The sequence below is a fragment of the Oncorhynchus mykiss genome, chromosome 11 (genome assembly GCF_057628025.1).
Source record: "Oncorhynchus mykiss isolate SJ-2025 chromosome 11, ASM5762802v1, whole genome shotgun sequence".
Classification (NCBI taxonomy): domain Eukaryota; kingdom Metazoa; phylum Chordata; class Actinopteri; order Salmoniformes; family Salmonidae; genus Oncorhynchus; species Oncorhynchus mykiss.
Window position 1 is genome coordinate 82,974,589 of NC_143032.1, and position 13,351 is coordinate 82,987,939.

Genomic DNA, 13,351 nt, shown 5'->3' on the forward strand with positions numbered 1-13,351 from the left:
CAAATGTCATTCGTCTGGGTGAAGAGGATGACTTTACTTAGAACAATAGTGCAATGACGATGAAAAATGGTGGGTATTGTGGGCAGTCTAGTTATTTTATTATGAAAGGCTGGAAATGGCATATAAAATTCCCCTCAGAGTCAAATCAGACATTGAGTTCACAATGGCAAGCCCAAACAAACGAATGGACGCACTGACAGCTTTGCAAATGCTGCAGAATTTAGATGAGTTGGGAGTCGGATGGAGGATCGAATATCGAGCTTTAAAATCGACGTTGCTGATGAAGAGTCTTCATTCCGATTCTAAAATGTCGACTTCAAGCCTCCCCCCTCCCGATTGCCTGAGCCTCGACGCAGAAAAACCAGAACACAGCCAACTGAGACGGTGCTCCCAACTGCCTCGGTGAGACAGGAGTCTGGGAGGGATTGCACAGTTTGGGTAGAAATGAATGATGAGTTAATGTGACATGTAGATGTTACGACATATCAGAGATTGTACTGTTCCTCACAACAGGAAGTGAAACAGTACATGTCTATGGATAAACTCAAAACAGTTATAGGGCCTCCCAGGTGGCACAGTAGTCTAGGGCACTGCATCGCAGCGCCAGTTGTGCCACCAGAGACTCTGGTGGTCCGTGAGGTGACGCACAATTGGCCTAGCGTCGTCCGGGTTAGGGAGGGTTTGGCCGGTAGGGATATCCTTGTCTCATCGCGTACACCAGCGACCCCTGTGGCGGGCCGGGCGCAGTGCGCGCTAACCAAGGTCGCCAGGTGCACGGTGTTTCCTCCGACACATTGGTGCGGCTGGCTTCCGGGTTGGATGCGCGCTGTGTTAAAGAAGCAGTGCGGTTTGGTTGGGTTGTGTTTCGGAGGACGCATGACTTTCGACCTTCGTTTCTCCCGAGCCCGTACGGGAGTTGTAGCGATGAGACAAGACAGTAACTACTAACAATTGGATACCTTGAAATTGGGGAGAAAAAGTGGGTAATTAAAAAAAATATATGTATTATTAAATTAAATTTAAAAAATTTAAAAACAGTTATTGCACTCTTGTATGTCCGTGGGGCATGGATGTGGAGTAGGGCTGTGATGAAATTTCATCAGCTGGTGATGTCAAGCAAATAACTGGTCGACCTCAAGGTAATTGACCGTTAATTAACATAAAACACATTTAGCATCTCCTGGCTTCCACACATAGCCTAAAAGCCATTTTATAAAAGTCTAATAAATCAATGTAATATATCCTACACCTTCACAATAAATCCATGATTTATTTTAGACAGGTCTAAAGAAGCATGATACGAAGAAAATGTAGTTAATTTCAGAAGAACAGAATAACATACTCTGAGTTGTCCTTATGTTAGGTCCTGATCTGGCTATGCCATATGGCTGTGGGCTACACTAGTTCATTTAGCAGACAAGGATTGCTTAGAATTCAGTGTCATTATTTTATAGTATGAAGAACACAATTGAAGAAAACCTGAATAATATAGAAAGGATATTTTCTAACGATTCGAGGGAGTGCGCACACGTCGCTATTCTGTGTGTTGAGAGGTCAACAAAGAACCGGGTCATCCTATATGCTTCATTTAGAGTTATTAATGTAACTTTAGCGTCAACAAGCGTTGGGTTATACGTTTCGATTTTGTTATACATTGTACGGCTGCGTGACGCGACTCTAATGAGGATTTGAAAAATGGTCGCTTTAAAAAGGCAGGACCTCTGCTTTGTTTTTTTTGTGCAGACTGTACACACTACATCAGTCTCTCATTTCACAGTTTGAGATAGCCCTACTAATGCCTCGAATTTCCCAGCGGCATCCCCGTTGTGGCCATAATGCACATAAATCCATGCCTTTTGTTGCCCTTCTCCCTAAAATGTTGCCGAAGCACCTTATCCAATTCCGAGGTGCTTATCGGAAGATATGGGAAGATATTGTCCACATTTACTTTTCGTCAGCCTAACAAACAGAAAAAGCACTAGCCTATGTCAATCTATTATTCCCCCATGGTACAAAAGTTGACCTATTCTATTCTGTGGGAGAAATAAATATTCCAAAACAGTCTGGGACAGTTGTGGGATGCGATAGATCCCAAATTAATACAACCACTAGCATCAAAAACACTTTTTTTTTACGCAATGTGGCTGACGCAACAGCCCATGTGTTTAACTTAAAATGCTGATAAACTATTGAATATATTAAACTATTTCTTCACATAATAAGCGCAGCAATGCGCACACGGCAGTAGTTCCATTAGCGGGAAAACACCATTATCAACAGTGACCACAACTGTGATTATGCATGTAACGCTTTTATTATAAAAAGGTGCATTTTTAATGGTGAAAATTATCTTCTCCAAACTCGAAACTCATGTGCTGCATTCAGTATGTTTGCCAGTTAGGCTCTACACCCGTTGTAAAGAGGATTCATGTGCTGCATTCAGTATGTTTGCCAGTTAGGCTCTACACCCGTTGTAAAGCGGATTAATGTGCTTCATTTTAAGAAGTTATTTGGCCACTTTAGTTGTGATACAAACCTTAACAAAACATATGGGCTAGGCTACAAGAGGCGTGCGACTATGATTCGAAAAAGTCACAAAAAAAGGTATTGTTTCTTGCCGTGGTAATATATAATTCACACTGATAGGCTAATATTGTCACCCATCAGACTATTCTTGATTTAATCTTGTCTTTACATATTCTAAATAATATATTTGTGAAGTTCATTTTGATTTATAACGGATAATTATCATGGACATGTCTCGAAACAGGGGCATGGGGAAAAAATACCTGTAATCTATGCACTTAAATAGCGAATGGAGGACGCTTTTCCTGTGGTTCATTTTCATGCCAGCCAGGTAGACTATACTCCTGTTGTAAAGATAAGCAATGTGCTTAATATTTGCATAATGTTAGGAAGTGCAGAAATAAATATAGTAGGCCTAGCCTATAGAAAGCTGATGGGATCATCCTCTTTTTATTAGAGGCCATTTTCTGTTTTCCCTCGCAATTGCATAGCTTATAAAAATGTTGCGCAAAATGAGCTCATGGGCTCTCATTAAGTGTTTAAATTTGATTTTTCTAATACATTTGCATTGGTGTCAGAATGATTAGAGGGACAATCGAGTGCTGAGTACCAGGCAGTTAGCAAGTTTGGTCGGCTACTAATGACCATCAGCAGCATCAGAGCTTGGAGAAGCCTAATTACCGTGACTAAACGGTCACGTGGAACTTGACTGCCTCCATGACTCGTGACCGCCTGGGTGGGGGTAATACAGTCAGCGTAACAGTCCTAATGTGGAGTCATTCTGGTCTGATAGGTATGGGGTGGACTTTTAAGAGAGACCATGACACGCAACCATTTCAGAGAGACCACGACACGCAACCACTTCAGAGAGACCATGACACGCAACCACTTCAGAGACCATGTCACGCAACACAACCACTTCAGAGAGACCATGACACGCAACCACTTTAGAGAGACCATGACACGCAACCACTTCAGAGACCATGTCACGCAACCACTACAGAGAGACCATGACACGCAACCACTTCAGAGCGACCATGACACGCAACCACTTCAGAGAGACCATGACATGCAACCACTTCAGAGAGACCCATGACACGCAACCACTTCAGAGAGACCATGTCACGCAACGCAACCACTTCAGAGAGACCATGACACGCAACCACTTCAGAGAGATTGTGCGACACCTGCGGCAGGTGCACACAAAACAAGACCCGTGGAAACTGTGTGCAGTGCAACCTGATTTGTTTGTGGGGCTTTCTCACACAAAGCCCCTGAAGCCGTGTGTGGACTGTGGACCCGAAGCATAAAGAGAAGAAGCGATTGATTCATGCGTAAAAAGGCACGTGTAAGGACAAAACACAATGTCCGATACAGTCAACAAATTACTATTTGTATATATAGTGGGTAAAGAGAGTCTTCTCTTTAATAAACGGGTGCTCTACCTTATATGGCAACATCTTCAAATGAAATACCAACTTCAAGAAACATTGGGAAACGGCGGCACTCCAAAACGTGCTTGAAGTTAATCTTGCATTTTACTGGTGAAAAGTAGGCTACACCAGAGAAAAGTACTGGTGAAAAGTAGGCTACACCAGAGAAAGGTACTGGTGAAAAGTAGGCTACACCAGAGAAAGGTACTGGTGAAAAGTAGGCTACACCAGAGAAAGGTACTGGTGAAAAGTAGGCTACACCAGAGAAAGGTACTGGTGAAAAGTAGGCTACACCAGAGAAAGGTACTGGTGAAAAGTAGGCTACACCAGAGAAAGGTACTGGTGAAAAGTAGGCTACACCAGAGAAAGGTACTGGTGAAAAGTAGGCTACACCAGAGAAAGGTACTGGTGAAAAGTAGGCTACACCAGAGAAAGGTACTGGTGAAAAGTAGGCTACACCAGAGAAAGGTACTGGTGAAAAGTAGGCTACACCAGAGAAAGGTACTGGTGAAAAGTAGGCTACACCAGAGAAAAGTACTGGTGAAAAGTAGCTATACATTTTTCTAAATCAAATCAAATTTTATTTGTCACATACACATGGTTAGCAGATGTTAATGCGAGTGTAGCGAAATGCTCTGCGTGAACAACTGAGAATGCTGCGTTAACGCAACCCCTGAACAATAATATTTGTGTGATGGTGGGAATGCAGGGTTTTGTTCCAAACGAAACAACTACAAGTGTGCTTGCTCTAGTTCCTCTTCTTTGAGTTATACAAATGCAATGAAATTGCTTAGGAACTGTGCACTCTGGAGAGGTGTGGCCACTTGGAGACACCAGTTAGTCCTCTCACTCAAACCCTTGTCATTTTTTGGTCTTATGTTGCACCTACTCCACATTTTCCAGGATTATTCTCATCATGTTACTGAATGTATCCAGAGTATTTTCAGATTTCATTATCAACAAAATGTGGCAAAAAGCACAGTACATTTAAAATGCACATTAAAAAATAAAATCAACAATGTAATGTTTGTTTGGATTCAGTCTTGTGTCAGGTGAACTGTCAGTCTAATAATTGGCTCAACTTACCCCATTGCCATTGGTTCAACTTACCCCACTGCCATTGGTTCAACTTACCCCACTGCCATTGGCTCAACTTACCCCACTGCCATTGGCTCAACTTACCCCACTGCCATTGGCTCAACTTACCCCACTGCCATTGGCTCAACTTACCCCACTGCCATTGGCTCAACTTACCCCAAGGCAAACATTTTCACTATATTAACCAAAAAGACACATGGACGCTCTTTCATCCTAGGTTTAGGACCTCGTATTGACGCGTATCTACTTTGGTTTAGATACAAGCATCATGAAACCTCGAACACCATTAATCTGACTTGGGTGAAAATCTGTCTCTTGGACCTAACTTAAAGTTACAATCTGTAGCTAAGCTAGAAACAGACATTCCTGATTTATCTACGATGATATGTTTATCTGACGATGATGCACGGTGCCTTCAGAAAGTATTCATACCCCCCTTAACTTATTTCACATGTATGTATTACAGCCTTAATTCATTTCTCACCCATCTACACACACAATACCCCATAGTGACCAAGTTAAAACATGTTTTAGACATTTTTGTTAATTTATTGAAAATGAAATACAGAAATCTCTCACACCCCTTTGTCAATACTTTGTAGAAGCACCTTTGGTGGCAATAACAGCTTTGAGTCATCTTGGGTATTATGTCTGAGGCGGCGGGTAAGCCTAGTGGTTAGAGCGTTGGGCTGGTAACCGAAAGGTTGCTGGATCGAATCCCCTGAGCTTACAAGGTAAAAATCTGTTGTTCTGTCCCTGAACAAGGCAGTTAACCCCACTGTTCCCCGGTAGGCCGTCATTGTAAATAAGAATGTGTTCTTAATTGACTTGTCTAGTTAAATAAAAAGAGGAAACCATGTCTGTATGAATTTCGGACCCATTCTTCCAGGCATATTTATCTCCAGCTCTGTTAAGTTAGATGGGGAGCGGTGGTGAACAGCAACCTTCAAAGTCTTTCCACAGATTTTCAATGGGGTATAAGTCTGAGCTTTGGCTGGGCCACTCAAGGACTTTCACATTCTTGTTCTGAAGACATTCCAGCATTGCTTTGGCTATTTTTTTTTTTTCATTCAGGCTGTAACAACAAAATGTGGAATAAGTCAAGGGGTATGAATACTTTCTGAAGGCACTGTCTGTTATCGATGATGTATGTTAGCCATGATGATGATGCAGGGCTCGACATTAACTCATTGTTCTCTTGACCGGGACAAGTAAACAAAACATATTTTTTTTTATATATAATAAATCAAAATATAAAATAATTACTCCAATCACAATTGGATCAGACAGGCCAACTTTTGTATAAATTTTGACAACTTTTTTCATGTACATGAAATAAAAAAAGCTGACGTGCATATTGGCTACAGCTTCATGTCCAAACCGATGTTGACATGAGGGAGGCGCCATGAAATGGAGCCAAACTTGAATTAAACTTAACTACGTCAATATAGGCTAAACGCCAGTCATGTTTGACAAATATAATGAAGGGTAATTAAGGTTTAACGTCTAAAGGCTCGATTCGTTCAGAATGTGACGGACACTGCCTGTTGTACACCCCCACCCACCTTCAATCTGAGAGGAGGCTGTCAGCATTTTTAAAAAACTATTTAACCATAAACATAATTGTTTTAAACTTGGACATTTTTTTTTTTTTTTTTAAAGCATGTCTTGCCTTGATTCAAAGTAACCTACCCTAGCCAACCATAGCCAACCCTAGCCTAGCCAACCATAGCCAACCCTAGCCTAGCCAACCCTAGCCAACCCTAGCCTAGCCTACCCTAGCCTAGCATAGCCAACCCTAGCCTAGCCTACCCTAGCCTAGCCAACCCTAGCCTAGCATAGCCAACCCTAGCCTAGCATAGCCAACCCTAGCCTAGCATAGCCAACCCTAGCCTAGCCAACCCTAGTCTAGCCAAACCTAGCTAAAATACAACAATAGAAATGTTGAGGGAATTATTTTATAAAACACTTAATGCCATTGAAACCATGTTGCCTATTGTTCTATTGGTTTTCAAAACAATGTTATTTTATTGTCCAGCAGCCAAATGCATAATCCTAGTCTCCCACCACAAGGAGACACTAGAGCGCGATGAGCCAAGTAAAGGCTCCTGGCCACACCTTCCCCTAACCTAGACGACGCTGGGCCAATTGTGCGCCACCCTATGGCACTCCTGGTCACGGTCGGTTGTGACACAGCCTGGGATCGAACCCAGGTCTGTAGTGACGCCTCAAGCACTGCATTAGACCACTGCGCCACTCAGGAAATCCGTCCCCTCTTAAATTCAAATAGATATTTTAATCTATGTCATACGAATCTATGTCATACGAAACCATGAACAATGGCATGCATCACCACCTTGGCTAAACTCAGATTCACCTTTGGGGGTTTGCAGTTCAGGGGACAGTGCACATGAGTTGAAGTAACATAACAAATCAGAGTTTGGACAAATAATGCAAGTAATGCAATAAATCAAAACAACTACAAGCTAGTAAGCTAGCTAACTACCCATAACCAGCGAGCTATCTGACCGGCATATAGCTAGCTAGCTACCCGACCGGCATATAGCTAGCTAGCTACCCATAACCAGCTAGCTAGCTACCCGACCGGCATATAGCTAGCTAGCTACCCATAACCAGCTAGCTAGCTACCCGACCGGCATATAGCTAGCTAGCTACCCATAACCAGCTAGCTAGCTACCCGACCGGCATATAGCTAGCTAGCTACCCATAACCAGCTAGCTAGCTACCCGACCGGCATATAGCTAGCTAGCTACCCATAACCAGCGAGCTATCCGACCGGCATATAGCTAGCTAGCTACCCATAACCAGCGAGCTATCCGACCGGCATTTGGCTAGCTAGCTACCCATAACCAGCGAGCTATCCGACCGGCATGTAGCTAGCTAGCTGAAGTTGAAATACGAGGTTCGCATCATGCTTCCTCTTTATACCTTCTAGTTTAGGCTACTATTTTTTCAAAAACAAAATCTATGGCATTCTTTAGGCTGCTTAAGACAGAAGCGTATACTATACCAAATAAAACAAAATGATTTAAAACAAAAAATAAACCACACTTTGGGCACTAAATAGTATGTCTTCAAACTGGAATCGACCTCATACCCTCACGAATTTGACTTGTTCCAATAATCCCATACTCTACCTACTCTAACTAACTACCGATCAGGTTAAACTTTCTGTACAAAATTCTAACTATATTCGTAAGTAAGATGTTCAGTAGAGATCTGTTCAGGTGAAAGCACCTGAAACCACGACGAAGCATCTGACGTCACTGATGACGTAGATCAGATAAATCCATACATGCATCAGCAGCTCACTGCTTCCTGATTTCGACGCAATGCCTCGGGAGGTCCGGTATCAAACTAACATCACTAGCCAGTGATATGAAAGTATAAAATGGCTTTATGTTTCTAGAACGTGCTTCTACACCTGCATTGCTTGCTGTTTTTTGGGGAGGGGGGGTTTAGGCTTGGTTTCTGTATAAGCACTTTGAGACATCAGCTGATGTAAGAAGAGGCTTTATAAATAAATTTGATTTTATTAGAACCACTTAAAAATGTATATATAATAATCGATGTACGATTAGATGGGAGTACTTGGCTGCCAGGGCAAATTCGCCACTAAAACAGAACAGGTCCTTGGACTACAAAAGGAGTAACGTTAGGCTCCTTTAGTCTATTGGGCCATCCTATGTCATGGTTGGTAGCTACCTATAAATCACACACACACGTATGGGTTGCAATTGTCAAGTTTTCCATAATTCAGTCTGTCAGTGCAATGCTTATTCTTCTTCCGTCTTGTCTAATGTAAAAAAAAAATGGTTAGCTGATTGTCAACACAACATTAGCTTAGTTAGTTAGCTTGTTAAACCTCTAGTTAACTAGCTAGCTAGGTCTATTTATTCAGTGCAGTCGTCGGGAAAGCAAGTGGTTGTGTTAACAAAAACAAAAAAAGCCAGATGGTTGTATTCAAATCTTAAAAAACAAAATTGAAAAGTGTGGAGAAATGTTGGGTTCTTCTATTTTCCTCCCTCCCCCAATCTTTTCATAAAATAAATAAGAATGAATTGCGGATAGTTACAAAAAAAAAGTGTCTAAGCGGGTTAGCTAGAGCAAACCCACAAACCAGCATTTGATTTGATGATTCCGACCTAGCATTTAAGCTAGCTAGAGGTTAGGTTTTTATGAGCTATAACGTAGAAAATGTAATTGAATATCGGTCGTCGAACTTACCAGTAAACGATATTGGAATAACTCCAGGCAAAATATAGAGAATAAATATGTAATAGTATCAATATATTATATGTATTTTTTTTTATCCAAATAGAACCAATGATGCCATAATCCCAAAGTGGCTATAGATCCTGCTTCTTCTGCTGGTCGCCATCTTTAATCCTGCTTCCACATCCAAACAACACAACCTCCTCCGTCTCGACTCTTCCCAACCAAACGCTGTGTATAAAACACTGGAAGACTGACAGGGGGCGCTGTATTGACGCCACCGCTCAGCCATCTTGGCACTCCTCACTGGTATACAATATTTTGGATGCATTTATTTTCTACATTCGTTTTTTGACACGTTTATTATATTACAGGCACCTTAATAATTCATACTACTAAATTATATTATGTGAGTTACATTTAAAACAAATATATATATATATATATATATATATACAAAGTAGATAGTACTAATGGTCCTGTCCACACTACAGTAACAAAATCCTTAAGTACATGTAATTGTGTTCTTGAACTGTTTAACTGAATTTTAACTGAATTCCATTCATTCCTATGGAGGACTGCTCCTAACGGGGAGAGACAATATGGCCGCCTGGTAGCTTCAAAGTCTCATAATGGCCAATACATAACATCAACGAACAAGGGGTTTATTTTATATATATATCATTGGTTCCAAAGTTAATTCTTCTTCAGTGGGGGTTTAACACATTTGGCATCCAATGTTAATAATGGTGCATTACGGCCACCAACTGGACTGGAGTATGAATCCATTATACTTTGTGGTACAAAAATGGGAAAAGGAAAAGATTACCCTACAAAACCCACCACCACCCCATTCCACAATTTTGAAGTACTTCTCTGCAGCTACCACCGCACTACCTATTTTCTGTGACTTACGTTCCATTCCTGCGGTACAACTGATAACATGGCAATGAACCAGTGGAGGCTCCTCAGAGGAGGAAGGGGAGGACCATCCTCCTCAGTGAATTTCATAAAAATGTTAAAACATTTAAAAAGTTTCCTTTTTAGGTAAAACTATACTAAATATATTAACACTTCACCAAATAATTGATTAAAACAAACGGTTTTGCAATGAAGGTGTAAACGGAGGACAGATAGTTTCCGTCCTCCTCTGGGTACATTGACTTCAATTCAAAAACCTAGGAGGCTCATGGTTCTCACCCCCTTTCTATAGACGTACACAGTAATTGTGACAACTTCCGGAGGACGTCCTCCAACTCATTGAGCTCTTGCAGCATTAACTGACATGTTGTCCACCCAATCAAAGTATCAGAGGATGAAGCTCGTACTGAAAGCTTAAGCTACAGCTAGCTAGCACTGCAGTGCATAACATTTGGTGAGTAGTTGACTCAAAGAGAGAGAAAGACAATAGTTGAAGAGTTTTGAACACATACATTTCTTAAAAAATGAAGGACAAGTGATATTGTAATTTTTTTCTCAGTTTCATTAACTTAGCCAGCTAGTTTAGCCTTTTCAAACACCCTGCTCAAACAGAGGAATGCTATGCTAGCTAGCTGGCTAACACTGGAACTCTTCCAAGTCAAGGACCGCTAAACGACCTGTACGCTCTCGTTGGCTGGCCCTCGCTTCATACTCGTCGCCAAACCCACTGGCTCCATGTCATCTACAAGACCCTGCTAGGTAAAGTCCCCCCTTATCTCAGCTCGCTGGTCACCATAGCATCTCCCACCTGTAGCACACGCTCCAGCAGGTATATCTCTCTAGTCACCCCCAAAACCAATTCTTTCTTACTATGACTATACTTTATCTAATATGGTGACAACGATGTAGGCTGTGTGTAACGGTTTGGCTTGGAAAGGTTTTTCTCTCCTGGTCACATACAGCTGATGTATTGTTCGTTGAAAAGGTGAGAGGAGGAGAGTGCATAGATGCGAGAAGGAATACAACTTGGCTGTTGTGAAAGTGAACTGTGTTTTCGTGTGATCAGGGGTGTATTCATTTTGCAGATTCTGTTGAGAAACGTTTCTTAAACGGAAGCAAATAGAACGAAATGAGGCTAAACATACCTGAATTTGTCCAATAGAAACTCTCGTTTGCAAATGTTGGGACTAATTATTACACCCTAGATCGGCTAGATGCAGGCAAGCGTGTGCAAGGCGGTATTGAATGTGTCACTGTCTATTACCTTAACATTTTCTCTCAACCTGTGTGCACCTACGTTGTAAACTTTCACTCATATGCTAGGTTGTAGCAACCTCATGATGGGTATAGGGATCATTTGAGTATCATGTAGTACCCTAAACTTATCAATGTTACATTGAACTATGCGAATGGAATATGAATGACAGTCATCCAATATGCTTTAATAGAAATAAGGCCATGCTCATGGAAAAAAAACAATAATCCTCCCTCATCTTAAATAGTAGTGACCGCCACTGCAATGAACACTGTACTGGTAAAAGTCCTTCACCCATCGTCCTCTACTTTTTCTTCGCTGCCTCAGCATACGACACCTACTGTACAACTCTGACCGTGGAAACCTCAACCTGCCTCTCTCGCACCAGACACATATCGGGGGTGCCACTTCTTTCACCAATACTACACATTCCTTTGTCCCATGTCCTCCAGCAACCAATTTGAGCTATGCTATCCTGGTCAAATCCGAAGGCTAATACTCCCACCTGGTGGTTGAATTTGAGAAGACATACAATGGAGATGTGAGTCACTTCTAGTTGTGATTGTTGGCTTTCCCAGGCAACATAGCAGCATAGAATAGAATATATATTTTTTGGTGGGGGGGACATTAATGTTTGTTTTAAAAACATGTCATCCACATTGAGTGGATTAGTAGATTATATACAGAATATCGATCTTGCAACATTTTGGCTACTAGTCCAACGCTCTACCCACTAGGCTACCTGCCACCCTTACTTTAACCATAATAGTGACCAGCCCTATAAATAGCAGCATCATTGGCTAAATTAAATGAAAATACAAAAACAAAAAAGCCCCAGTAGGAAATGGGTTAGATCAGATTACACCAGTATTTGTCATCATCACGTACATCAGTTGTGTAACATCCAGATGTGACAACAGAAAAAGACCACTGAATCATTGCTAGAACTTTCCTTAGCTATGTCATTGTATCTACGAAGGCTCCTCTATTTCCAAGGATATAGTCAGGGATAAAGCACATAGCCTGACAACTTTAATTTATTTGTTTTTATTTCTCTTTTATTTAAGGGGTGGCAGGGTAGCCTAGTAGTTACAGGGTTGGACTAGTAACTGAAAGGTTGCTGGATCGAATCCCCGAGCTGACAAGGTAAAAAAAAAAAAAAAAAATTGTTCTGCCCCTGAACGAGGCAGTTAACCCACTGTTCCCCAGTAGGCAGTCATTGAAAATATGAATTTGTTCTTTACTGACTGGCCTAGTTAAATAAAGGTAAAAAAAAGTCAGCTCTCTGGTGAATTTCCTTTTGAGGGCTAGGGCCCAGAAATGTCCGGTAACTTGCAGGTGCCTTGGTGGAAGAGTAGGGTAACATCTCACAGCAATAACTGGCAAATCTGGTGCAGTCCACGAGGAGGAGATGCACTGCAGTACTTAATGCAGCTGGTGGCCACACCAGATACTGACAGTTACTTTTGATTTTGACCCCCCCATTTGTTCAGGGACACATTATTCCATTTCTGTTAGTCACATGTCTGTGGAACTAGTTCAGTTTATGTCTCAGTTGTTGAATCTTGTTATGTTCATACAAATATTTACATGCTGAAAATAAATGCAGTTGACAGTGAGAGGACTGAATTTTGCTGAATTTATAAATCTATATAATCCATTCTCTGAAGTTGCTCGTTCTCATATTTCTTCATTTCTTTTTTTGCTGGGGGTTTATGCGTGTATTTTTTATTTTATTTTTTATTATTGCTAGGCATCACTGCACTTTTGGAGCTAAAAACACGAGCATTTAGCCAGGTATTACTGCACTGTTTGAGCTAAAAACACAAGCATTTAGCTAGGTATTACTGCACTGTTGGAGCTATAAACATGAGCATTTAGC

The 13,351-nt window shown here is 41.4% G+C and overlaps 1 protein-coding gene across 2 annotated transcripts in view; it reads right to left on the reverse strand.

Annotated features, from left to right (window-relative positions):
* Positions 1-9,528, reverse strand: part of wdfy3 (WD repeat and FYVE domain containing 3) — a 247,936-nt gene extending 238,408 nt beyond the window's left edge. For both annotated transcript variants that reach the window (XM_090191254.1, XM_090191253.1), the window contains exon 1: positions 9,306-9,528. The gene's annotated coding sequence lies outside the window, so the exon portion shown is untranslated. The remainder of the gene's footprint in view (positions 1-9,305) is intronic.
* Between the last annotated feature and the right edge of the window lie 3,823 nt (positions 9,529-13,351).